Raw genomic sequence first — 26,649 nt, forward strand, 5'->3', positions numbered from 1 at the left:
TCACTAGTCTTTCTACTATCTATTCTTGTTCTTATTAGTTGCAATGATACTTATCGAGATAAGTATAATAAAGAACTAAATATAGTAGCAGATGTACTTATCTATATTAGTATTATTTGCCTCTTCTATCTAGTATGAAACTATCTAGGTCCCGGACCTATCGAATGTGCATCAGAACTAGATCTTGAGCTAGAGCTACGAAAAGACACAAATCGCTCAATGAGCGAAAATACCAAAGCAGCAATTGTCGCGTATACTGGGATGGTTGGAACGGTTGGTGCTGCTATTCTCAAGGTGAAAGCAGGATCACCAGTAGTTAAAACAGGGATCTTTTTTGGAACGGTACTCGCCGGGGGGCGCCAATAAAAAATAGAATATTTTTTATAGGCGCGGTATTAACGGAATGCTTGAAACAGCTAATAAAGGCCACATGGCAAATATGAGCGCGCCAGTATTTGCGCGTAAAGCTCCTACTCCTAGTACTCCTATTTCAGATGTAGCCCACACTACACGCGGGAGAAGACCGCGCGTACGCGCAGGGCAACGAACATACAATATTCATTCACCTCTCGAGAATAACACGGACTCTACCGGTTCACTATTTTGGGATTACCTACCTAAATTCCTACCTGACTGGATGAACCAGGATATTGCTAGTCGACTTCCTAGTTCTCCGAATAATGGGACATACCGCGCGTAGCGCCTATTTATGCAATATAATCTTTTTATTTATATTCTGTGTATCCTGTTTTTTTTTACTCTTCTTTGTATTGGACTGATCAGTATTCTTACATGGACTAAAAACAATCGAGAGTATCTGATTGAAAAGGTACTACCAACATTTCTCGCTAAGTTTCTACCTTCTAAATCAGTTCTTGACGCGCGCGTAGCGCATCCTTATAAATAAAGTATCGCTTATCATTTATGCTGTATCATATAGTTATGGACTTTATTTTCTTTACATAAACCCTATTCCAGGAGAGCGCTTCGCGCGGAATGATATGTGACAATCTAATAATTGTACCCCGCGCTCATTTTATAACTTTGTGTTAGGGGATAATTCAACTATAATTATCCCCTGCTAATATAATCGAAGATTATATAAGGCGCGACGGCCGAAAATATTTTTTTATCGTAACTAGTTTTTAGATAAGGATTGGATTACTATTTACAATAGACCGCGCGTACGCGCTCTGTTTTCCTGCGCGTTATAAAATCAAAGATGCCTTCGGCGCGGCCTAATAAAAGTAATACTGATTAATCCCTATTTTATTGCCTTGATAAAATGATGGAACCCACGACTGGCGCCCTTTATAAGAATAGCTATCTTTTATATACTCTGAGTCGAGTACAGATGGCTTCTGTTGGGGAACTGCAAATTCTACCATCTAGGGTTCAATTCCCTCTCGACTCTACAATATCTTACCAACTCATTATTGTAAATACCGCGCCGCCGTAGGCTATAAAAAGCGCTCTGCGCCGATTTTTATTTTGTAGCGCCGCGCATTTTTTATAGGCGCCTTCTATTTTTATTAGCGCGAGTTAAAACCTTTGATTTATAAGGTTTATCTGCTCCCTCCTTATAAAATCGCGCGTAGCGCATTTTATAAGAGCCACTAAATCAAACAAAAAATTTTTAGAAGCGCGTTTAGATACATGAAAATATATCCGCGCAACTATTAGTTATTTATATATATAGATTAGCAGTCAAAAGGGGGGCGCCCTAATAAAATGCGCCTATAAAAATCTTCGGCGCAGAGCGCGCCCGCCGTAGGCGGGCGGGCGCAGCCCCCCGCGCGTACGCGCTTTAAATTTTCTAGGGCGGCGCGATTTTCTAACCCCGCGCCTTTTAAAAACAAAGCGCTAATAAAATGCGCCTATAAAAAATGCGCGGCCTATAAAATTTCTTTTAAATTTTATAGGGCGCGCTCTGCGCCGATAGGGCTACGCTTAGAAGCCTTCGGCGACTAGTAAATTTGATTAGGCGCGGATACTTTTGTCAATAAAATAGTATGAAGTATTTTATAAGTATAGTAAGAAATAATTAGAAAAGAATATCGTATAATGGTAATACTATGATCTCCAAAGTCATTTATGTTGGTTCGATTCCAGCTGTTCTTGTAAACTTGTGCTAATAAAATCTACTATTGGGCGCGCGTACGCGCGCCCTAATAAAATGCGCTACGCGCGATTTTCTAACGCGCGTCAGCGCCTTTTTCTTATGCGCGTAGCGCCCCGCCCCGGGTGAAACCCCGCGCCATATAAAATCAGCGCGTAGCGCCCCCGCCCTATAAAATTTCAAAGAAATTTTATTGGGCGGGCGGGCGCAGCCCCCCGCGCGTACGCGCTTTAAATTTTATAGGGCGGGCTCCGCTTAATTAAGATTATTGTATAGGAACTGAAAACATCTTTTATAAAGATATTCAGCATCTGTTCACCAGCTAGTGTTTACCGTAATAAAGATTTTCTCTCTATTATTGGCATACTGGCGCACCATATCATTGTTATTTACTATGCTTGCTGCTGCTAAATACATCGGATCAGGAGTAGCTGCTCTAGGACTAATCGGAGCTGGAATCGGAGTTGGAATCGTATTCGCTGCTCTAATCCAAGGAGTTTCACGAAACCCTAGCCTACGAGGTTAAAATCTGGCCTCTACAGGGTGAATTGCAAGGAGATCTTATGTAAAGATAAGAGAATTTGCAGCTAAGCTTAAGTCAGTGCCCTTCTAGTAAATAGAATAGAAACTAGAAAGCGATTTAAGAAAGTTCAACGACTAATCGGTGAGTTGCACTAACAATAACCCGGACACGAGCGCCCTGCTATTTATATTGTATTATAAATAGAAGACATAGTCTAATCTAGTAGGTGACTACTAGCTAACTTATTAAAAAGAGTTAGGTCATACCTAATAATAGGTATGTTTAATACCCAATGCAACTATTTACTTACGCAATTCTAGGATTTGCCCTATCAGAGGCTACTGGACTATTTGCGCTAATGGTATCATTCCTGCTACTTTACTCATAATTATTGAGTACTTAACGCTAAGTTAACCTATCCGGGGGGGGATAGATATTCCCCCTTTCCACCTTCGATACCTCAGTACGTATAAAATAACATTCCGCGCCCGCGCCAATAAAATCGTAGATTTTGCGCGTAGTTATAAAATCGCGCCGCCGTAGGCGCCCTATAAAATTTAAAAGAGGGCGAAGCCCGCCTACGGCGGGGGCGCTCTGCGCCGATCCCTTCGGCGCCCTAGAAAATTGAAAAGAGGGCGAAGCCCGCCTACGGCGGGCGGGCGCAGCCCCCCGCGCGTACGCGCTTGAAATTTTATAGGGCGGCGCGGTAACAAACTATCAGGTAGCCTTAACATGAACAGTAGTAGTAATACTACGAATAGCAATCATCTCATTCCGCCCCCACTTGGCGCTACGCGCGGGGATTCGCCCTGGTCTATTTTTGATTGGCTATTTTCACTTCTTCCTAATTCTATGAAGCAGGAACTGCGAAATCGAGTACCTGCAACAGATTTCAGTGAACTAAGCGCTATTGACGTGCTACACTTCCAATACAACATCGTTGTACTTCTAATTGGAGTAACTGCAATTATTGTACGCGCCTATAAAAATGCGCCGCGCTATGCGCAAAAATCTTCGGCGCGCCCAATAGGGGGGCTGCGCCCGCCCTCTTTTAAATTTTATAGGGCGGCGCGATTTTTATTGGCGCCCCTTGTTCTAATTACCATCTACCGATACTGTGTAAAATATCGAGATAGTATCGTTGAGAAATTTACACTACTTAGTAATATTATCCCATCAGATAAAGTGGTATATAATCTAATTACTGTTCTACAAATTATTGTAGTTGTTAACATTTCAACAATTGTTGTAGGGCTAAAGTTTATAATCAACCATCCATTTGTATTCAATTAAACGATATTATATATCTATCCCCCACGCGTCAGCGCCTATAAAAATGGGTCCCCGCAAAATTTACTAGTGGGCGCGCGTAGCGCCCCTGATTAGGCGTAGCGCTGTTATTTTAAAAAAGAAGCGTAGCGCGGGGCGCCTATAAAAAAGCGCCTATTTTTTATTGGCGCGGGGACCCCGCGGGGGGCGGGCGAAGCCGCGCGTACGCGCGCCCAACCAAATATATTTCTATATATATTTTCAATCATTAGAGAGTAACTTTTTATTTGATAATAGATCTGTATATATATAGTTAGTATAAGAATAGCAAAGATTAAATATATAAAGTACTTTAGTGTAAAGGTGGCACAGCAGACTCATGTCCTGCTAGACCAGTGTTCGAATCCTGGAATGTACTCAATTAAATAATTATCGCCTTGAAATAGGAATATTTAAAAATGAATTAATATTATAAAAAGAGCGCGCCTAATAAAATGAAATTTACTAGTAAATTGAATTTTCTAAGCGTAGCCGCGCTATGCGCCGAAGATTTTTGCGCATAGCGCGGCGCACTATTAAACTAAAATGATGCGGCCGTTTTAAAAAGCGGCAAAATTTACTAGTAAATTTTATAAGCGTAGCGCAAAATTGAAAATTTTCTAACCTCACATCTAGTTGAATATAGAAATATTCTATCATACTTTATTACCGCCCCCTTCGATTTTAATTCTCCCTATCATAATGCTTGTATTTGTATAGTGCTAATAAAATTACTAGCGGTTAAAAAATCAAAGATGCGGGCCGCCGTAGGCGCCGAAGGGATAGAATATTTTTTATAGGCCCGCCCTGAAAATAAGGGATTTTATAGCCACTACTTTATAAATTGTGATTTATTGCGGTTATAAAATTGAAAATTTGGCGCTACGCCTAATCAGGGGCGCTACGCGCGCCCCCTAGTAAAAGTAAATTTTGCGGGGGCGCCGCCCTATAAAATTTCAAAGAAATTTGCGGGCGCCGAAGGGATAGAATATTTTTTATAGGCGCCCCACCCTATCTTCGATTTTTGCGCGTAGCGCGGCCACTACTAATAAAGCGCTACGCGCGGATGGGTTTAATTTATGTATATATATATATATAGGTATAGGTCTCTTAGTTTAAAGGTAAAACAGTAGATCTTCATTTTACTAATAGGAGTTCGATTCTCCTAGAGATCAGTAGATTTAGATCTATAAAAAAGAGATATGCGCTCCGCGCGGAATAGTGCGCTACGCGCGATATTCTAAAACCGCCGTAGGCTGTTAAATTGTAATGGGCGGGCGAAGCCGCGCGTACGCGCCTAGTTATAATATAATAAAAATGTCGACTTAGTTTAGTGGTAGAATAGGTAACTTGTAATTACTTGACACTAGTTCGATTCTAGTAGTCGGCAATATACTGTAAATATAAATAGTAGTAACTATAAAAATACTATATAATCTAAGATCGCGCATTCTTTTTGTGCGCGCCAATAAAAAATCGAAGATTTTTTATAGGCGCTTTCCCTTATGCGCGTTATAAAATCGAAGATGCGCCCTCCGGAAAAATAAGGGAAAAGCGCCGCGCGTAGCGCAAAATCTTCGATTTTGCCTACGGCGGGGGGTTATAAAATCGCGCGTAGCGCCCCCGCCCTATAAAATTTCAAAGAAATTTTATTGGGCGGGCGGGCGCAGCCCCCCGCGCGTACGCGCTTTCAATTTTATAGGGCGGAGCCGCGCGTAGCGCCTTCGATAGGGCGGGGGGCGCCCGTTTTAAAAAAAGGCGAAAAATTTCCTAGTAAATTTGATTAGGCGCGTCTTTTAAAATCTTAGAATCTTTTTATAAAAAGAAATTTATATATAAACGAATTAGAAATTTCCACTATATAAATTCTATAAATGGAATGTGGCTATCACCTAATAATAGTTAATATAAATGTGCTATCGCGCGTAGCGCGGATCTTATAGATTGTAGTAATAAAGAAGGGGCCGCCGATAGGCGCGCGTAGCGCCTTCGATTTTTATTCCGTAGCGCGCCCTAGAAAATTGAAAAGAGGGCGCCTACGGCGGGCGCGCTCTGCGCCGATAGGGTGGGGCGCCTATAAAAAATATTCTATCCCTTCGGCGCCGGCAAATTTATTTTCAATTTTATAGGGCGGCGCGCCCGCAAAATTTACTAGTAAATTTGATTAGGCGTAGCGCAAAATTTTACAAATGTAAATAAAAATCTTCGATTTTGCGCGTAGTTATAAAATCGCGCGTAGCGCATTTTATTAGCCCTCCTTATAGTGAGGTTCTGTTCCTATTGATATAGTATTCTATTTTTACATAATTGTATAGAATTATAAGTATAAGTGGTAATATAGGATCTCGTCTAAAGGAAAGCCTGCGGCGGTAATGAGAATGGTTAAAAAAAGTAATAGTAATACTACCTGATAGTAGACTACTATGATAAGAATACTAATAAAGTAAAATGTAGGATGTCGTCTAAAGGAAAGACTTTCTTTTTTGGTGAGAAAAATAGTTGTTCGATTCAACTCATCCTAGTTATTGTTTGTGCTTATAAACCGAATATTTATAAGTATTTATAAAAGTAGAAGTTTAAACGGCCGCGCGAAATTTAACTAGTTAAATTTATAACCGCGCGCCAATAAAAAATAGAATATTTTTTATAGGCGCGGCTATATTAATGTAAGAAAGAATCCACTTGTTAAGGTATAGTTTACCATCTTGTAGTCGAACAAATACGAAGGGATATGAATTCCTTCTAGTTGGGATAGTTTCTCACAAGCTTTATTACGAGAGAGAGTTAGCAATAAATGTTTGGCTAGGTTCTAGAGTGCGCTAATAAAATGCGCCGCCGTAGGCAAAATCTTCGGCGCAGAGCGCGCCCGCCGTAGGCGCCCTCTTTTCAATTTTCTAGGGCAACGCCGCGCGTACGCGCGCGCGCAAAAATCTTCGCCCATTGGCGCGTGCATAGAATAGGTTTTTGAATAGAAGAATTATAACTACTCTCTTTCATGTTTTCATTACGAACTTTCATGAATGCTAATAAAATATCTCCGCGCCTTCTTTTTTTTTTTTAAAAAAAAAAAGAGGCGGAGCGCAAAATTTACTAGGAAATTTTATAAGCGTAGCCGCGCGGCCCCGCCGAAGGCTTTTAAAAACAAAAAGAAGGGCGCCCAATCGGCGCCTATAAAAAATATTCTATCCCTTCGGCGCCCGCCCTATAAAATTTCAAAGAAATTTTATTGGGCGGGCTTCGCCCTCTTTTAAATTTTATAGGGCGGCGCCCAGGCGGGCGCGCGTAGCGCCCCGCGCGTACGCGCTTGAAATTTGCGGGTTAAAAAAAACAAAAAGGCGCTGACGCGCGGGGCTCCTAATAAAATCTTTTATAACGCGCGTACGCGCCTTTTTATGCTCCTCCGGAAAAATAAGGCGCGACAAAAAGAATGGCTAAGAAAATTTTCAATTTTATAACTCCATAGTAAGTTGATATTCTGTGGTAGCATTTTCAATTGGTGTAGTAGTAATGGCAAAGTAGGCGCCTATAAAAATCTTCGGCGCGGCTACGCTTAGAAGCCTTCGGCGACTAGGAGGGCGAAGCCCTTGCGCGCGCGCGTACGCGCGGCGTTATAAAAAGCGCTCTGCGCCGATTTTTATTAGGCTCTTTCAATAGCCTTTTTAATTGTAGAAGAGGTAATACCAGCAAGTAGTTGTGCTTGTGCTTTAGATTCAAAGCTGAAAAGTAGTTTATCACCGCAAAAATCTTCGATTTTTTATGGCGTAGCGCCGCGCGTAGCGCCTTCGATTGGGCGCCCGCAAAATTTACTTTTACTAGGGCGCGTACGCGCGGCTTCGCCCGCCCTCCATTTTATTAGGCGTAGCGCATTAAAAAAAAAACAAAGAAGCGTAGCGCGCCCTAGAAAATTTCAAGCGCGTACGCGCGGGGCGCTACGCGCGCCCGCGCCGCCCTATAAAATTTCAAAGAAATTTGCGGGCGCCGAAGGGATAGAATCTTTTTGCCTACGGCGGCGCCGATTGGGCGCGCGTACGCGCGGCTTCGCCCGGCGTAGCGCTTATAAAAGTAAACAGGTGCGATTTTTCCGCTTTAATAAGTTTCCTTTTTTGTGATAGTGTCTCACTTGTAACAGTCGGATTAAAAAGATCTCGAACTACATTTAGTTCTGAATGTAGTGTATCGATAAAGTATTGTTTTATCTTAGTTACATCAATTGGTTTGTACTGAGTAGGATCAATACGTAGAAGAGTTAGTGAAATATTTTTGCTTCTTTTTCTTATGCGCGTTAGAAAATCGAAGGCGCTACGCCTAATCAGGGGCGCTACGCGCGCCCGCCGTAGGCGGAAATTTTGCGCGGGCCGAAGATTTTGCGCGCGCGCGTACGCGCGGCGTTATAAAATCAAAGATTTTATTAGCGGCCGGGTGTAACCCGCGCGTAGTTATAAAATCAAAGATGCGGGCCGCCGTAGGCGCCGAAGGGATAGAATATTTTTTATAGGCCCGGCCTCCCATAATAGTAAAAGAATGCGCTACGCGCGTAGCAATAAAAATCTACGATTTTTATAGGTCGTAGCTGTGTTGATAGAAAATTCTCATTAAAGTATAGTGGCGGTATAAAATGAATATTTCGGTGTCTTACGTGTACTTTGGCCTACTAGAGATACTCCTGTTGGATTATAAGTCCAAATATAGAGCCAAAAAAAGAGGGGCCGCGGCCGCGCACTGAACTCATTAATTAGTTTTCGATTGTTGCGCGGGTCTTTAACCTTTAGCATATCAAAAGTACATGGAGGTAGGTTACTTGTTCCGCCGTTTGGCGGAAAATTCTTACTCCAATTTGCACCACTAACTTTTGTATTTACACTTTTAGCATATAGAGGTAGTGGACGGCGCATTCTTTTCTTCTTTTTGACGCTAATATAATCGAAGATTATATAAAGCGCATTAAAAAAAAGCGGGCGCGGATCAGTACCATTAGAAATTTCTGTAATATCTCGTCTCTTACGTTCTTGTTTTGTAAATTTATGCTAATTTTTGGAAAAATGCGCTACGCCTCTTTTTTTTTTCTTAAAAAAAAAAGAAGGCGCCTATAAAAATGCGCCGCCCTAGAAAATTTCAAAGAAATTTGCGGGCGCCGAAGGGATCGGCGCAGAGCGCCCCCGCCGTAGGCAAATTTATTTTCAATTTTATAGGGCGCCTACGGCGGCGCGATAGGGGACCCAAAAAAAAGTTGACCGTCTTAGAAAACATTTCCCGTTCTAATGAGAAAGAAATTATGAAAAGGTTCTGTAGATAGCTTAATACATCTACTACTAAGAATATTCCTTTAAAATGAAGGAATACCTGACAATGTTTATAACATTGGGGCCCCTATATAATAAATCTCTTATATAGTGCATGTATTGGATAATAAAGAAGTATATAAAGTTTATTATAGATATCTACTAATATAGGAAGATAAATTCTTATAAACGATATCTCTCTTTACTGCTAGAGAATGTAATGAGAATGGTTGTTCGATTCAACCCGGGCTTCGCCCGCCCTCTCCGATAGGGGGGCTTCGCCCCCCCCCCGCGCGTACGCGCATAGAAATATATGAAGATAGTAGGGCTCGAACCTACGACCTCGATATTAAAAGTATCGCACTCTAACCAACTGAGTTATACCTTCTTTATATAGGTTACTTAAGGACAAACCACTATTGGCGAGGTGTCGGCGATTGCTAATTGTCTGGGATATTACAAACTCCCTTAGGAGTTCGAATCTCCTTTTGTCCGTTGTTAGTAATAATATACCTATATATAGGAATTCCAAAATACATAAAAAATGGGAAACTTTTTTAGCTACTCTCTTCATATTCGTATTTACTAAAAATGAAGTCCTCAACGCGACTGGGCTTCGCCTTCCCGCGCGTACGCGCTTTTTGTTTTTGGTTTTGCTAATTAGGAAATGCGCCGCGCGTAGCGCAAAATCTTCGATTTTTATTTTGTAGCGCCTTCGATTTTGCCTACGGCGGGTAGCGCCAAATCTTCGATCGGGGGGCGCCCTCTTTTTCTTTTTTTTTGATTTTGATTTTCATTTTTATTTTCATTTTTTTATTACAAAAATGCGCAAAAAAATATACGATTTTTATTCCGGCGTAGCCGCGCAAAATCTTAGGCGCGGCTACGCTTAGAAGCCTTCGGCGACTAGTAAATTTGATTAGGCGCGGAGCGAGAATAAAATAGTAAAATGCATTAGTATAAAGCAAAAGATTGAACTAAAAAGAAAGTAACTAGACTAAGAGGATTTCCCACAGCAATTTGCAGTGGTACGATGGCTTTACTCTACAAATGCTAAAGATATTGGTACACTGTATCTAATCTTTGCTGTATTTGCAGCTATGATTGGGACAGCATTTTCAGTACTAATTCTAATGAAACTAGTATACTTTGCAGCAGAATACTGGAATAGTTTTACTATTCTTGGATTTCTAAAAGAGGCCCAGCTATCACTCCTTGCACTTGTAGACAATGGTGTATCACTAAACCTACAGTCCCCACACTGGGTCGTCGTCCCGGTAGTATTTATTCTACACTATCTTTATACTTCTTATAAAGAGTATTGTACTTTCGCTCTTTCTCACACAAATAATCCTGTAACTAAGAATCTAAGTGTATTTGTTTGGCTTAAGGACAATATGGAGCTTCTGCTCTGGAAACTAGAAAAGGCACGTCTTCCTTACAAATTTCTTCTGTTTGTAACTGGATTCTTTCTTTATCTCTACTTTACTATAGAAGTAGCATATGCTTATAGTGGGGAGGATGTAAATTATTGTACAGAGCTTCAACAGAGTGAGACAGAAGAAACTGTTACTAAAGTAGGCAAAGAGCTAGCTCGTAAAGCAATGAATTCTGGTATCTCTGTACAAGTAGGAGCAACAGCTGAGGACATCCAATCAGCAGTGCAACGACTACCATCTTTTAACTGGTGGAAAGAAGCCCTTTACCAGGGGGTTATTACAACGGGTATTCTTACAGCAACGTCGAGTGTTCGGGGAGGTCCCAAAACGAAAATTGCAACTTTTGCGGGACTACTATTTGTAAATGCGCTGAATCAGGAAGGGTTTATAAAACATACCGCATCTACTATTACCACAGCGGTATATGGTCAACCCAAAGGGAATACAGCCTATAATACTAATAATAGTGTCTCAACTATTAACAAAGTTACTCAAAGTAATAACCCGCGCTACGCGCCTTCAACAACATGAAAATAATCTTCTAGACCGCGATCGTCTACAAGCTAAATTTCGAGAAGCTGAACTAGCTAATAATACTCCTAATACTCTAGCTGACACTAGCAGTGGTAACAAGGATTTTCCTATTCATTCTCCTCTTGAGGATACGCCGAATGCTTATACTAATATTGTAACTTCTATCTATGATTATCTAGTTAATTGGATGAAATTCCATGATGCTAGTCGATGTCCATCTAACACAGATGTAAGTCAACTGGATTGCGTCTCTAGTGAAGGAATCTCAATGTATTCTTTTTTTACTACGGGCGGAGCCCTATCTAATTGTTTATATTCTGTTTACAGTGGCACTATTTTTTGTACTTTCTATCTTTACACAAATCTTTATTAGCTATTTTAGCAAAAAGATTCCGTCATGGCTAGGTAAAGTTAGTAAACTTTTTTCAGGGCAAAACGAAACTGACCTGAAAACAGTAGAGTTCAATAAATCACTAGGCGCTATGCGCGGTATTATTTCAATTAACAAAGTGGTTATTGTTTCTCTTTTTGTTATTCTTCTAATTCTAAGTATGTTTCTTTATAAGAACTATACTATTCCTATCTATTTTTCTAGCCATTTTTGTGAAATTCTGAAAGCGAAATATAATACATCTATAGAGGTTCCTATTGGTATAACTATTCTAACTCTTCCAGTACATTACTTCCAAAAAGCAGCTCAGCTTGTACTAGGAATAGCTTTTGGATTTTATCGTACATATCTTCTAGTTCGTACACTAGAATGGTCTAACTTTAAAAAACATCTTCTAGGGATTACAATTATCTATTACTTCCATGAAATTAGTGATTATATCCTGAAAGTCGTACTAGTAGATAATGATACTACAAATGATATTCCATTCATCAAGATGTGTGAAGCATGTAATGCGTCTACCAAGCTACTATTTTACTCACTACTTGCCGTGCTAATTTCCGTAACACTTCAAAAGACTATTTACTTCTTTAAGAAAAGTGTTATCAGTCCGCGCGAAGCGCTTCTCCAACCTAATCTAAAAGAAGAAAAACAAGACTATAATAATCAGTACCTATTTTATAATATTCTAGTAATCTTCCTACAAATTAACACATCTATCGCTCTTATTGGTGCATTTCATGGTATTCTATACCTTTTTACACACTATATTCCAATAAGTTAATATAAAATTATTTTCCCCCCGCCTGCTAATATAATCGGCGCCTATAAAAAAGCGCGCCTTCGGCGCGCCTATTTTTTATTGGCGCTGCTAATTTTTCTAATGCGCGTAGCGCCCTCCGCTCCGGAAAAATAAGGCGACGCGCGTAGCGCAAAATCTTCGATAGGGTTCCACCCGCGCGCCCTCTTCGATTGGGCGCCCTTCTTTTTTAAAATAAAAAAAGAGGGCGTAGCGCCTTCGATTGGGCGCGCGTACGCGCTTCTTTTTTAAAGCGCGTACGCGCGCCCTAGAAAATTTCAAGCGCGTACGCGCGGGGCGCTACGCGCGCCCGCCTGGGCGCCAATAAAAGATAGAATCTTTTTTATAGGCGGCAAAATTTCCTAGGGGGGCGAAGCCCGATTAGGCGTAGCGCTTTTTTAATAAAAAAGAAGCGCCCCTTTGGGAAGGGGCGCTCTGCGCCGATTTTATAACGCGCATAAGAAAAAGAAATCAAAAAATGTAGTCTTTCTTTTTTTAGTGTGCTGGCTAATATAATCGAAGATTATATAAGGCGCTATAATGTTCAGGATACCCACCATGTTTATCTTATTATAGTTTGTGTAAATAAGCCATCTTTTATAGCGCTTTTATATACTGCCTAATAAAATCGAAGATGAAGATTGGGCGGCTAATATATTCATTAGTGGCCCTCATAATAGCGGGGCGGGCGAAGCCGCGCGTACGCGCGGGATATAATTCCTACGCCCCTACGAAAATAATTAGGTTCACTTATTCTTAGTACATAATAGTTCGGGCTCCGCCCATTGTTAAACGCATTTATTTATGACTAGTTTAAATAATAAAGGTTTATAAAGGAATATAAATATTCCCCATATTAGCGCTCCGCGCGGGGTTATAAAATCGAAGATTGGGCGCCCCGCGCGTAAGCGCCTTTTTCTTATGCGCGTAGCGCCCCGGGCGAAGCCCCGCGCCATATAAAATCAAATCAGATATTTTCTAAGGCGCGGGGAAAATTACCGCGCCGGGCGGAGCCCAATCGAAGAAGCCCTTCTTAAAAAACAAAAAGGAATCCGCTAGAATCTTCGATTATATTAGCACAAAAAGAATGCATAGTATAGTTGGTTAGTATACTGCAAGTTTCTTTCTTTATAGAAATATATATTTATTTAAGGAGGTTCGAAAATTTATTATTTATTATTCTACTTTCCTTTTTTATACTGCCGAAGGCGCCTTCGGCGGTATAGATCTAGTAAAAGCCTTCGGCGGGGAGATATTACAATTGGTTAGTATACTTCCTTTGCAAGGAAGCTGATGCAGGTTCGAGTCCTGTTCTCTCCACACAACGGGGGGCGGGCGAAGCCCCCCAATCAAAGATTTTTCACTAGGCCGCGCTTTTTTTATAAAAAAAAAGAAGGGCGCCCAATCGAAGATTTTGCGCGTAGCGCGGCCAGTGTAATTATAAAATGTTATACTGTTGTACTATCTAATTTCATTTCTATTTAAAACTATCTTAAAAATCCTAATCAATAAAATCACAATTATTTCCCTTATTTCTAACGAAGGTGAACGCTCCAACCGAATCACTTTTGTAGATTTTATTCTAAGTGTAATCCTTATTTATTTCGCACTACAAATGTATGAAACTATTACTATGTTTATAGCTTCCGATATAAATGTTTACATTGAGGATAAAGTTGTAGTTAAATCACTTACATATACTATGACTACTCTTCTTATTTCTACTAAAAGCCGACCCGCGCGTACGCGCTTAGTAAAGCTCAACAAGAACATACAAAAAATGTATGGCGCCTATAAAAAGCGCTCTGCGCCGATTTTTATTGGCGCGGCCTCTAGATAAAGATAGTGATCTGTAGAAATTTCTAACTAAACATTGTAAATATCTACTACTACCACTAGAAGGTGCCTTCGGCGTCCGATTTGTCTAAATCTAGAAATGCCGCGCGTAGCGCAAAATCTTCGAGAAGAAATTTAACTAGTTAAATTTTGCGCCGCGCCTAGTAAATTTCATTTTATTAGGCGCGGGGCGGGACTATTTCTAGTTCTATTATTTATAATAAAGGTGCTGTGACTAGTGAGAATTCTTGGCTTAGAAAATTTCAAGGAGCAGTCGCGGGGATGGTTATAGTATGTTTTATTTTACTGTTATTACTAATAATTCTGTTAAAGGTCTAAATATTCTGCTAATTTTTCCCTGCTCGCGCCATATAAAATCAAAGATTTTTCGCGTAGTTATAAAATCGCGCCGCCGTAGGCAAAAATATTCTATCCCTTCGGCGCCCGCGGGCGGGCGCAGCCCCCCGCGCGTACGCGCTTTAAATTTTATAGGGGGGCGCATTTTATTAGCGCCTTCTTAAAAAACAAAAAGAGGCGTAGCGCGCCCTATAAAATTTCTTTTAAATTTGCCTGGGCGCCAATAAAAAATATTTTTTATAGGCGCCGATAGGGCTCCCGCCGTAGGCAAAATTTACTAGGGGGCGCGCGTAGCGCCCCTGATTAGGCGTAGCGCCTTCGAGAGGGCTACGCTTATAAAATGAGGGCGCCCAGTAAATTGAATTTTATTAGGCGCGGGGAAAATAAGGCGCGACTCTAATTAAGATTACTTGTTCTAGTAGTGAACTTGCTAATGAGATTAAAAACCGCCCTCCATTTAGTCGTCCCCACATATTGTACAATTTACTAGTATTAAAGCTGCACTATCTATGCTAAATTCCCTAGAACAATATCCACTTCGAATTAAGCAAGATATTCAGGTATGGTTCCAAGACATTATTAAACTAATTGAAGCAGGTGAAGATCGATCTACAGACCCTACTGTATTTACTAATCTTAAGAAACGAATTAAAGAACGACCAGAATAATAATAATAATAAGGGCTTCGCCCGCGCCAATAAAAAATCGAAGATGCGGGCTCCGCCCGGCGCGCTACAAAATAAAAATCGGCGCAGAGCGCTTTTTATAGGCGCATTTGTTTTTTTTTAAGAGGCGTAGCGCGCCCTATAAAATTTCAAAGAAATTTTATTGGGCGCCTACGGCGGCGCGCGTAGCGCATTTTGTTTTTAAAAAGAATCGCGCGTAAGCGCCTAATAATATATTCCGGTAGGTACTGATAAAGTAGAAAAAAATGCGCTACGCGCGCCCAGTCAAATATAAATACAGAAAACTACGCTCGGCCGCGCTACGCGCAAAATCTTCGATTGGGCGCCCTTCTTTTTTTTTATAAAAAAAGCGCTACGCGCGGCCTAGCGAAAAATCGAAGGCGCTACGCCATAAAAATCTTCGATTTTTCTAGGCGGGGGATAAATAAAGTAGGGGCGCCAATAAAAATCGAAGAGAAGATTGGGCGCCCCGCGCGTCAGCGCCTTTTTTTTTTAAGGGCGCGGGGAAATTTTAGAGAGTAGTATATATAGACTATATAGGAAATATAGTAAGAATATGTAGAGAAAGGATGAAGGATGGGAGAGAGGTTCGAGTCCGGGCGAAGCCGCGCGTCAGCGCCTTTTTTTTTTTCAGAAAAAAAAAGAGGCGTAGCGCAAAATCGAAGATAGGGTTCCACCCGCGCGCCCTCTTCGATTGGGCGCGCGTACGCGCTTTTAAAAAACAAAAGCGGGGCCGCGCGGGTTACACCCGCGCAAAAAAGAAGGGCGTAGCGCCTTCGATTTTCTAACGCGCACAAGGAAAAATAAGCAAAAAAAGGAAATTACTTTTACGCGGTCCATATAAGAAGATATTGAATTCTATATGGACTCTTAATATTAGCTTGTATATTTCAATTGTATACTATATGTAAAATGTATATAAGCCTCAATAGCTTAGATGGTAGAGCATAGAACTGAAGCTTCTAACGGATTGGTTCGATTCCAGTTTGAGGCATTTTTATTTTATAGAGTGGCTACTTATAAACAAAAGTTTTGTTAAGTAGATAGCGCTTATTAAAAAAAGAATTTTCTTAAAAAGAGATACGCGCAAAAAATGAATTTCTTTTTGTCGCGCCTAATTTTTACCGGGCGAAGCCCCGCTGCGCGAGCAGGGAAAATTAGCAGATATTTTGCGCTACGCGCGGATAAAAAAAATAGTCGCGGCGCAAATTTCTAAGAGAAATTTATTAGCCAGCGCAGAAAATCTTCGCCTAAGAAATTTAACTAGTTAAATTTTGCGCGGGGGGCGCGCGTAGCGCCCCGCCCTATCGAATATTCTTGCGCGCGCGCGTACGCGCGGCGTTATAAAATGCCGGCAAATTTAAAGCGCGTACGCGCGGGGGGGCTGCGCCCGCCCTATAGGGCTTCGCCCTTCTTTTCAATTTTCTAGGGCGCGCGTAGCGCATTTTTTATAGGCGCATTTTATTAGCGCTTTTGTTTTTTTAAAGAGGCGCCCGCCGTAGGCGGGCTTCGCCCTCTTTTAAATTTGCCTGGGCGCCGCCCTATAAAATTGAAAATAAATTTGCCTACGGCGGGCGCCGAAGGGATAGAATCTTTTTTATAGGCGGCAAAATTTCCGCCTACGGCGGGCGCGCGTAGCGCCCCTGATTAGGCGTAGCGCTTTTTTTTAATTAAAAAAAAGGCGCTGACGCGCGGGGCCATCTTTGATTTTTCGCGGCCCCTCTTTTTTTTTATAAAAAAAAAGAAGGGCGCTTCGCGCGGGAGCAGATAACGGATTAAAAAAAGAAAAAATAGAATCTTTTGCGCTACGCGCGCTCTTATTTCATTTTTGCATATTTGCATGTTAATCATATTCAGAAAATTGTATTAATCTATTTAATACAATGACCAACAATGTAAACAGATTGTATATATATATAGGTATAATAATAAGTAAAGGGCCTGGCCCTTTATGTAAAACAATGCAGATATGCTCTATTGGTAGGGGCGGTGCTCTGTAAAAGCATTGGCTATATGCCGTGGTGAGTTCGAATCTCACATCTGTAATTCTCTTTCATTTTTCCTAGCGCCTTACAAAATTTCACAACTATTCATTTCATAATAAAATCCCATTTTTTTCGGCGTACTAATTTATAGGTTGAATTTTCATTTCTTACTAAATTAATGTCGTTTATGGCTATGGCTCAATATAATAAAATGTGCGCTATGCGCGGGGCATTCTTTTTGTGCTAATATAATCGAAGATTATAGCGTTACGCGCGGTCCCGCGCATTTTTGTTTTTAATTAAAAAAAGAACGGGGCCCCTTCGGCGCGCCTATAAAAATATTAGATTTTTCGCTACGCGCGGCCGCCCAATCTTCGATTTGGCGCTACGCGCGGCCCCACTATAGCACTAGATTCTTTATTCTAGATATATCCTTGATTTTTTGTAAAAAATCCAAATAGATTGTTTTTCTAGTAAACTTGCGCTGGACGTCTGATCCTTTTATTAAAAAAGAAAAGACATTAATACTATAAATAATACTTTATCTATATTGCTTAAGACTGGTTAATTATTTATAGGGCGGGCGAAGCCCCCCGGTATATATTATATATATATAGTAAATAATATGAGTATACGGACGCGGGGAGATTCGAACTCCCGGTTCTCGGGTGAGAACTCCTAGACTCAAGCCAGGTACATTAAACCACTCTGTCACACGTCCATTCTAATTAGCTATATCTATGTAAAATCTGCTTTTCTATTTTCTTTCAGAAATGGACCGCAAATCGAAGCTTTGCGCTACGCGCGATCCACTATTTTATTATAGGATTAAGCCTTTTATACGGTTATAAAATCGCGCCGCCCTAGAAAATTTAAAGCGCGTACGCGCGGGGGGCTGCGCCCGCCCGCCGTAGGCGGGCTTCGCCCTCTTTTCAATTTTCTAGGGGGCATTTTTTATAGGCGCATTTTATTAGGGCGCGCGTAGCGCCCCGCCCTAATAAAATATAGATTGAAATTTTACATTTCTTTTTATTTCACTATGATATATAAATATATTTCCTATATATAGTTACTTATATAGGTATCGGTAAGCGTAATTAAAAAGAAAGCAGTACAAACGAGGTAGCGCGTAGCGCAAATCTTTTTGATATTCTCGCGAGTTAGAAAATATACAGTTTTATTAGACTGCTTTTCTTATCTTAATTTTCTTGCCTTATTAAGCAATCAAAGAATTTATTATCAATTAATATAATAAATAAATACCAGCTATTATATAGCAAAATTTCCGCTGAAGAGATCTAAAGAATTTGTGCAAATTAATCTACAGTTTAAGTTACTGACGCTAATAAAAATAGAATCTTTTTTTCATTTTTTTGTTTGTTTTTTTATTGGGCGAGGCAACTTAATTTTAGATTATAGAGCGTGATACTAAACAATTTTATTAATAGTAAGTAGTTTAGTAGCCAGTACAGAAATTTATATTCAATTTTGCGCTCTGCAATAAAAATCGAAGGCGCTCTGCAATAAAAATCGAAGATTTTGCGCTACGCGCGGTGCTTTCTTCGTCATTTAATATAAGAAAAAAATGGCAGTATTTCCAGTTATAAAAGTGGAATATTTTTCGGCGCATCTTTTTAATGTACACACTGTTTTTATTTGTATATCTACTTACTTTCTAGTTTAATTATTACTAAATTATTCTCCGCGCGTACGCGCGGCTTCGCCCGCCCCCTTCTTAAAAAAAACAAAAAGCGCTACGCCTAATCAGGGGCGCTACGCGCGCCCCCTAGTCAATTTTGCGGGGGGCTTCGCCCCGCGCCGAAGATTTTTCGCATAGCGCGGGGCGCCCTAATAAAATGCGCCGCCCAATAAAATTTAAAGCGCGTACGCGCGGGGGGCTGCGCCCGCCCGCCCTATAAAATTTCAAAGAAATTTTATTGGGCGGGCTTCGCCCTCTTTTCAATTTTATAGGGGGCATTTTTTATAGGCGCGATTTTATAACCCGCGCCGAAGATTTTTATTTTTATAGGCGCTTTCATTAGAAATATAGTTATTAGTATATATATTAATAATAGTTAAGCATGCAGATAATATATAAATAGGAAGTTTTCATTTAATTACTTACTTTTATTATTGCTTATTATATAAATTTATACAGTAATTAAAAGGTATATTATTGATATATGAAAAAGAATTCTTTTAATATAGATACATTAATTATCTATTTAATATAATTAATGTATCGCACTGTTGGTTTGTATTAATTATAACGCGCGTACGCGCCTATTTTATAATAATAGCTTTAGCTAAGTACTATAAATTGGAATATAGATTATGATTAATGTATCCAGCTAAATTAACATCCTTTTGCGAAGATAAGACAAAAATAACAATGAACACACAAAACACAACACTATCACGAACACAATTTCAATTTCAGCCATTCCATCTAGTTACACCTAGTCCATGGCCACTACTAACATCATTTGCACTTCTAATCCTAACTTCAGCTGCAGTAATGTACTTCAACGGTTACGCTAACCCTCTAGGAGGTTCAGGAGCTCTACTAGTTGGAATCGGGCTAGCAACAACAGTTGCTGCTATGGCACTATGGTTCCGAGATGTAGTAGCAGAAGGAACATTCCTTGGAGATCACACAATTCTAGTACAAAAAGGAATTACTATGGGTGTTGCCCTATTTATTATCTCAGAGGTATTCTTCTTTATCTCTGTATTCTGGGGTTTCTTTCATTCTAGCCTCTCTCCAACTGTGGAGCTAGGTTCACAGTGGCCTCCTGTTGGTATTGCAACTATTAATCCGTTTGAGCTACCACTGCTTAATACGCTGCTGCTTCTATCTTCAGGTGCTACTGTAACATATTCTCACCATGCACTTATCCAAGGAAATCGACGTGCAGCAATTCTAGGACTAGTTATGACACTAGTATTTGCTGTACTATTTACAATTTGCCAAGGAATTGAATACTATAACGCACCCTTCACTATCGCAGATGGAGTGTACGGAAGTACATTCTTCTTCTCAACAGGATTCCACGGTGTACATGTAATTATCGGTACTATCTTTATTGGAGTAGCGTTCTTCCGAATGCTAAGTTACCACCTTACAGATCATCACCATCTTGGTTTTGAGGCGTCAATTCTATATTGGCACTTTGTCGACGTAGTTTGGCTATTCCTATTTATTTCTGTTTACTGGTGGGGAAGCTAGTAAACTAAATATTCCAATTATTTCTCCCCGGGCCCTTCTTTTTTTTTTTTAAAGAGGCGTAGCGCAAAATCGAAGATTTTTCGCGTAGCGCGGCCCGACGCGCCTGGGCGAAGCCCCGCGCGTAGCGCATTTTCCCGCCGAAGGCATCTTAATAAAAAAAAAAGGCGCTGACGCGCGGGGGCGCCCAATCTTCTCTTCGATTTTCTAACGCGCATAAGGAAAAATAAGCAAAAAAAGAATCCGCTAGAATAAGAGTGTTATACTCTAAGAAAACTAGAATTTGTAATATACTTTAAATTATGTACTAAGTATTATTTACTATATCACCTAGTTTTTTCGTTATTAAATATTAATATGAATATGAGAAGTATGCAACCTATGCTAATGGATCTAATTAATGATCCTAATACACCACGATGTATTGCAGAGCTAGTTTCACGACTACTATCAGATACAAGAGAACTAGTACAAGTAAAAGAGCTGACACCTCAGGCACTAAAAGCTCTTCAAACACTAATCGATATGATTAATTCACTACCCCGCGCGTAAGCGCCTAGATTTCCTAAATAACTATGTAAAATATAGTGTAAGACCGGGCGAAGCCCCATGGAAAAAGCGGCCGCGCTATGCGCAAAAATCTTCGGCGCGGGGCGAAGCCCCCCGCAAAATTTACTAGTAAATTTGATTAGGCGTAGCGCGAATTTAACTAATTAAAGCCTTCGGCGGGGCGCTACGCGCGCCCCCCCTGTGTAGAATATTTTAGTCAACCTCTTAAATATTCAATGAGTGTATATTCTTCAGTATATTGTCTATCTGGCATTACAGATACACTAAATTATTATATAGTATCAGCTAGTAATACAGTAAATCGAATAGGTCAAGATCAGGATTGTCTATTTGGTAATCGACCAAAAGAATCTGTACATATTCGACTACTTGAATCATTTAATGCAAGTGATCTAACATGGAGTCTATTTTATACGCCTAATAAAATGCGCTACGCGCGATTTTTCGCGCCCCCGCGCTATGCGAAAAATCTCCGGCGCGGCTTCTTTGTTTTTTTTTTTAATAAAAAAAAAGGCGAAAAAATTGACTAGGGGGCGCGCGTAGCGCCCCTGATTAGGCGTAGCGCTTTTGTTTTTAATAAAAAAAAAGCGCCCAAAAATATTCTATTTTTTGCCTACGGCGGCGCCCAGGCGGGCGCGCGTAGCGCCCCGCGCGTACGCGCTTTAAATTTTCTAGGGGGCCCCTATAAAAATCTACGATTTTGCGCTACGCGCGGCCACCCGATTTTTCGCTTCGCGCGGCGACTAATTATTATAAAAGAGCTCTATCACTACTACCTAGTTCATATGAGCTTAGTTTTGGTGAAATTCAAATTCTACGTGCTATTACTGAATTTGTACCACGTATTCTTGAACGCCATTCTTTTTTTTTTTAAGCGCTTTATATAATCTTCGATTATATTAGCGACAAATAGTTTAATTTACTATGACTTACATAAAAATACTGCTATATACTACTATTATATAAGAATAGTAAATATTGAAGTTGTCCTTAATTCAACGGTTAGAATGTGTTTCCGATAAAGACATTATAGAGGTTCGATTCCTCTAGGACAAATTAAAGTTCTTATAATAATTAAGAGGCGCGCGTAGCGCCTTCGATTTTTATTGGCGCGTATCTAATTTTATCGCCCCGCGCGTAGCGCCTTTTTGTATTTTTAAAAGAGGGGGCTTCGCCCCCCCTATAAAATTTATTTGAAATTTGCCTGGGCGCCCCCCTATAAAATTTAAAGCGCGTACGCGCGGGGGGCTGCGCCCGCCCGCGGGCGCCGAAGGGATAGAATATTTTTTATAGGCGCCGATTGGGCTCCGCTTAGAAAATTTACTAGGGGGCGCGCGTAGCGCCCCTGATTAGGCGTAGCGCTTTTTCCAAAAATTAGCAAAAAATTTTATAGGCGCGCGTAGCGCGGCCTCTACAAAAAGGAGGGGACGAACCGCCTACTGCAAAACAGTTTAACTATTTTTTTTGTTTTTTTACTTCATTTCTATAGGTGTTGAGATAATTGAATCTATTAAAAAATATAGAAAATTTCGTAGAAATAGTAATATACCAAAGGGTAGCGTATATTTACAGAAGAGCATGAATATACATTCATGGAATATTCTAGAAGTGTTTTACTTCTTTATCTATTCTAAATCTGAAAATTTCTAGTATTCTGTAAATAATGCGCTTTATATAATCTTCGATTGATTATATTAGCGAGAAAAAGTTTATTAGGCGCCTTCTTTTTTGTTGCGCTCCGCGCTTCTTTAAAAAAAAAAGAGGCGTAGCGCAAAATCGAAGAGAAGATTGGGCGCCCCGCGCGTCAGCGCCTTTTTTTTTTTATTAAAAAAGGCGCTACGCCTAATCAGGGGCGCTACGCGCGCCCGCCGTAGGCGGAAATTTTCTAAGGGCGGGCGAAGCCGCGCGTACGCGCGCCCAATCGAAGATTTTTGCGCCTTAAAAAAAAAGAAGGGCGCGGATACAGAAATAATCGGATTAATAGATAAAATCCTTATCATAATATAAAAAAGAATACTTTAAAAAATAGGCGCGCCTTTTTATTTTATAGAATCTTCGATTATATTAGCGAAAAAATGAGAGGATTAAAAAAGAAAATAGTTAATGCGACTACTTAAATCACATCCTATTCTAGGTCTAGTTAATAGTTACCTAGTTGATAGTCCACAACCTTCCAATATTTCTTATATGTGGAACTTTGGATCACTACTTGGTGCTTGTCTAATTATCCAAATTCTTACAGGAGTATTTCTAGCTATGCATTATACACCTTCAGTTGATCTAGCATTTATTAGTGTTGAGCATACTTTTTTAAGTCCTATTGATGTGCTCATTAAACTTCGCTATATGCTGGAAAGCCTACTAAGCCTAAAGTACTAATATATCTAAATTAGTGAAAATCTTTATGGATCATAAGGGACAATCAGCAGGAAACTAAATCCTTTATTAAGAGATATTAGGACCCTCAGAGACTACACGCGAGGCTTTTATTTAATTATCAACCGCGCCGCCGTAGGCTATAAAAATGCGCCCCCCTATAAAATTTAAAGCGCGTACGCGCGGGGGGCTGCGCCCGCCCGCCTACGGCGGGCGCGCTCTGCGCCGAAGATCCCTTCGGCGCCTACGGCGGCGCGATTTTTATTCCCCGCGCCGAAGATTTTTTATAGGCGCACTAAAAAGACAATTGAATGTTAAATAAAAGATGATATAGTCCAAGGTAACGAGCACACATCTTAGCGTATCAGGTACAGTGCTTTCACTATATAAAAAAGAGATATGCGCTCCGCGCGGAATAATAAAGAATTTAAACAGTGGCTGCGCCCTATAAAAATCTTCGATAGGGTGCGCAAATTGAAAAGAAATTTGCGGGCGCGGATTTATTGATGCGCCCTTCTTTTTTTTTTTAAAAAGAGGCGTAGCGCCAAATCGGGTTCCACCCGCTTTTGTTTTTTATTAAAAAAAAAGGCGCGCGGGAAATTTCCAGGTTTTTATGGATCGTAAATATGTGCGTGTTATGTTTCGAATTCGACTGCATGTCGATGACGTTGCAATTCTTTCCCGAATTAAAGGCGCCGCGCGTAGCGCAAAAATCTTCGATAGGGTTCCACCCGCGCGGGTGCGAAGCCCCGCGAAAAATCTTCGATTTTGCGCGCGCGCGTACGCGCGGCGTTATAAAAATATTCGATTTTTATTAGGTGTTGGGAAAGTAGTTATTGAGAAAGATGCCGCGCGTACGCGCGCGCTCTATTTGTTATTACTAATGCAGGAGATCTTATTAATGTACTATTTCCAATTCTAGATCAGTATAAGCTTCTAACTACGGGCGAAGCCGCGCGTACGCGCCTAGATTATCTAGACTTTGCTAAAGTAGTTAAAAAGCTAGTAACTAATAAAAGTTCTGTATTCACAGGTGAAGATCTAACATGGCTTAAAAATTGTATTAAAAATCTGAATGCGCCTATAAAAAATGCGCTACGCGCGATTTTTTATTGGCGCGGCCGAGATGTTATTGACTTTTCTAACGAAGGTGTTAAAAAAGCTTCGCTTTTTTTAGCCGCGCCTTTTTTTTTAAGAAAAAAAAAGAGGCGTAGCGCACACCTGTGACTCTGCTCTGGCTTCTTGGTTTTATTGAAGGGCGCCGGGCGTAGCCGCGCAAAATCTTCGGCCGCGCTTTTTTTTTTAATAAAAAAAAAGAGGGCGTAGCGCCTTCGATTGGGCGCGCGTACGCGCGGCTTCGCCCTAATAAAATGCGCTACGCGCGATTTTATTAGGCGCCTTTTAAAAAAAAAAAGAATCCGCCATAAAAAAATGCGCTACGCGCGATTTTTTATAGGGCGCGGATTTAAAAATCTAGTACCGCCCCCCTTTCAAATCGGACAGCATGCTAAGAATACTTATGTTCTTGTTGCCATCAGTAAATTCCTAAGTTCACTATCGAGTGAATTTAAATTCAGCACATTTTCTGAAAAGCTATCACTAAAAGAGAATAGTACGCTTAATAAACGTACTAATGTACTAGTTATTTCGTATAGTAACATTGATTCTCTTCATGATATCCTAGCTCATTGTCTAATTCAGTTTCCATTCCAAACACGAAAAGGAATTGACTTCTATTACTGGTGTATTGTACTGTATATGCACAAATTTTGTTATATTTATCTGACGCGCCCGCTTTTTTTTTATTAAAAGCGCTACGCTTAGAAAATTTCCTAGGGGGCGAAGCCCTGATTAGGCCCTATAAAATTTAAAGCGCGTACGCGCGGGGGGCTGCGCCCGCCCTATAAAATTTCAAAGAAATTTTATTGGGCGCCGAAGGGATAGAATATTTTTTATAGGCGCCCCACCGCGCCTAATCAAATTCAATTTACTGGGCGCCCTCATTTTATAAGCGTAGCCGCGCTATGCGCCGAAGATGCCTTCGGCGCCTCTTTTTTTTTTTTCTAAGGCGCCGGGCCTCTTTTTTTTTTTAATTAAAAAAAAGAAGGGCGAAAACTAGCAGTAGCTGTCGCTGCTTTCGTTAATAAATCACGATACAGTACATCACCTAAACAAGTTGATAGACCTATTATTGATATAACACTATTCAATCAATGGGGGCCCGCGCGTAGCGCAAAATCTTTGATTGCGCTGTTTTTTAAAAGCGGCCGCGCACTCCTGAAATGACTCATCTGGAACTAGCACAAAGCTTTGCTAAAACTTATAAAACACGAGGTGCGGGTTTATGACAATGGGCGGAGCCCGTACTAGTAAAAGGTAGTCCTTTTATGAGTAATGCTGATGCTGCCGCTAGTGTTGGACTAAATCGTACCACACGAGCTGTAGCACGATATCTTGATACTGGAAAGTCATAACAAGAACGATATCAGTTTATAACAAAAGCTAAGTAAATATTCTTTATTTTTCCCCCCGCGCTATGCGAAAAATCGAAGGCGCCTATAAAAATGCGCTTCGCGCGATTTTTATTGGCGCGGCTCTTTTTTTTTTATAAAAAAAAGAGGGCGTAGCGCATTTTTCATCTCTCTTTTATGTGGGATAATTAAAATAGTATTTTTATGTGTGTATCATTCTTTGATTATGCGAGATGTTAACTACGGATGGCTAATTCGATACCTACATGCTAACACAGCATCATTCTTCTTTATCTTTGTATACCTTCACATTGGACGAGGACTATACTATGGATCATACAAATCACCACGAACACTACTATGGTCAATTGGAGTCGTGATCCTGATCCTCATGATGGCTATTGCTTTCCTGGGTTTTATTGGCCTGGCCCAAAATGAAATAATCTAACTATTGAAAATCTTAATATAGATATATCTATCATAACTTCTTTTGGTATTATTAATATACCAAGTAAACGACTACAATATATTCTTGATCAATACAATCTTAATTTCAAGATAGTGCTAGAAATGAATGGGAAAACTAAAGGTATTAAAAAAATGCGAAATGAAAACGCAAGCATCTACATGTGTGTTAACCTTACTAATGGTAAAATATATATTGGTAGTGCTAGTAAAGGATATCTTTATGACCGTTATCGTGCTCATCTTTTTCTAGCTAAAAAGCAAGGTAGTAAAATTGTTTGCGCC

The 26,649-nt window shown here is 40.4% G+C and overlaps 11 non-coding genes across 11 annotated transcripts; 9 read left to right on the forward strand and 2 right to left on the reverse strand.

The window, feature by feature from the left end:
• The first annotated feature begins 2,050 nt into the window (after window positions 1-2,050).
• On the forward strand, window positions 2,051-2,121 carry tRNA-Trp(CCA). The gene has a single exon. It is a non-coding gene; the product is annotated as a tRNA-Trp (tRNA).
• A 2,137-nt stretch (window positions 2,122-4,258) lies between these two features.
• On the forward strand, window positions 4,259-4,329 carry tRNA-Met(CAT). Its single transcript has one exon. It is a non-coding gene; the product is annotated as a tRNA-Met (tRNA).
• Window positions 4,330-5,054: 725 nt separating this feature from the next.
• On the forward strand, window positions 5,055-5,125 carry tRNA-Glu(TTC). The gene has a single exon. It is a non-coding gene; the product is annotated as a tRNA-Glu (tRNA).
• Window positions 5,126-5,269: 144 nt separating this feature from the next.
• On the forward strand, window positions 5,270-5,340 carry tRNA-Thr(TGT). The gene has a single exon. It is a non-coding gene; the product is annotated as a tRNA-Thr (tRNA).
• A 1,061-nt stretch (window positions 5,341-6,401) lies between these two features.
• Window positions 6,402-6,472, forward strand: tRNA-Pseudo(TTG). Its single transcript has one exon. It is a non-coding gene (tRNA).
• Window positions 6,473-9,543: 3,071 nt separating this feature from the next.
• Window positions 9,544-9,617, reverse strand: tRNA-Lys(TTT). Its single transcript has one exon. It is a non-coding gene; the product is annotated as a tRNA-Lys (tRNA).
• Window positions 9,618-13,638: 4,021 nt separating this feature from the next.
• Window positions 13,639-13,712, forward strand: tRNA-Ala(TGC). Its single transcript has one exon. It is a non-coding gene; the product is annotated as a tRNA-Ala (tRNA).
• A 2,481-nt stretch (window positions 13,713-16,193) lies between these two features.
• On the forward strand, window positions 16,194-16,265 carry tRNA-Phe(GAA). The gene has a single exon. It is a non-coding gene; the product is annotated as a tRNA-Phe (tRNA).
• A 968-nt stretch (window positions 16,266-17,233) lies between these two features.
• tRNA-Tyr(GTA) lies at window positions 17,234-17,317 on the forward strand. The gene has a single exon. It is a non-coding gene; the product is annotated as a tRNA-Tyr (tRNA).
• A 573-nt stretch (window positions 17,318-17,890) lies between these two features.
• On the reverse strand, window positions 17,891-17,977 carry tRNA-Ser(TGA). The gene has a single exon. It is a non-coding gene; the product is annotated as a tRNA-Ser (tRNA).
• Window positions 17,978-22,036: 4,059 nt separating this feature from the next.
• Window positions 22,037-22,108, forward strand: tRNA-Ile(GAT). Its single transcript has one exon. It is a non-coding gene; the product is annotated as a tRNA-Ile (tRNA).
• Window positions 22,109-26,649: the final 4,541 nt, after the last annotated feature.

The sequence above is a fragment of the Ustilago hordei genome (assembly GCF_900519145.1).
Source record: "Ustilago hordei strain Uho2 genome assembly, contig: UHO2_mito, whole genome shotgun sequence".
Taxonomy (NCBI): Eukaryota; Fungi; Basidiomycota; class Ustilaginomycetes; order Ustilaginales; family Ustilaginaceae; genus Ustilago; species Ustilago hordei.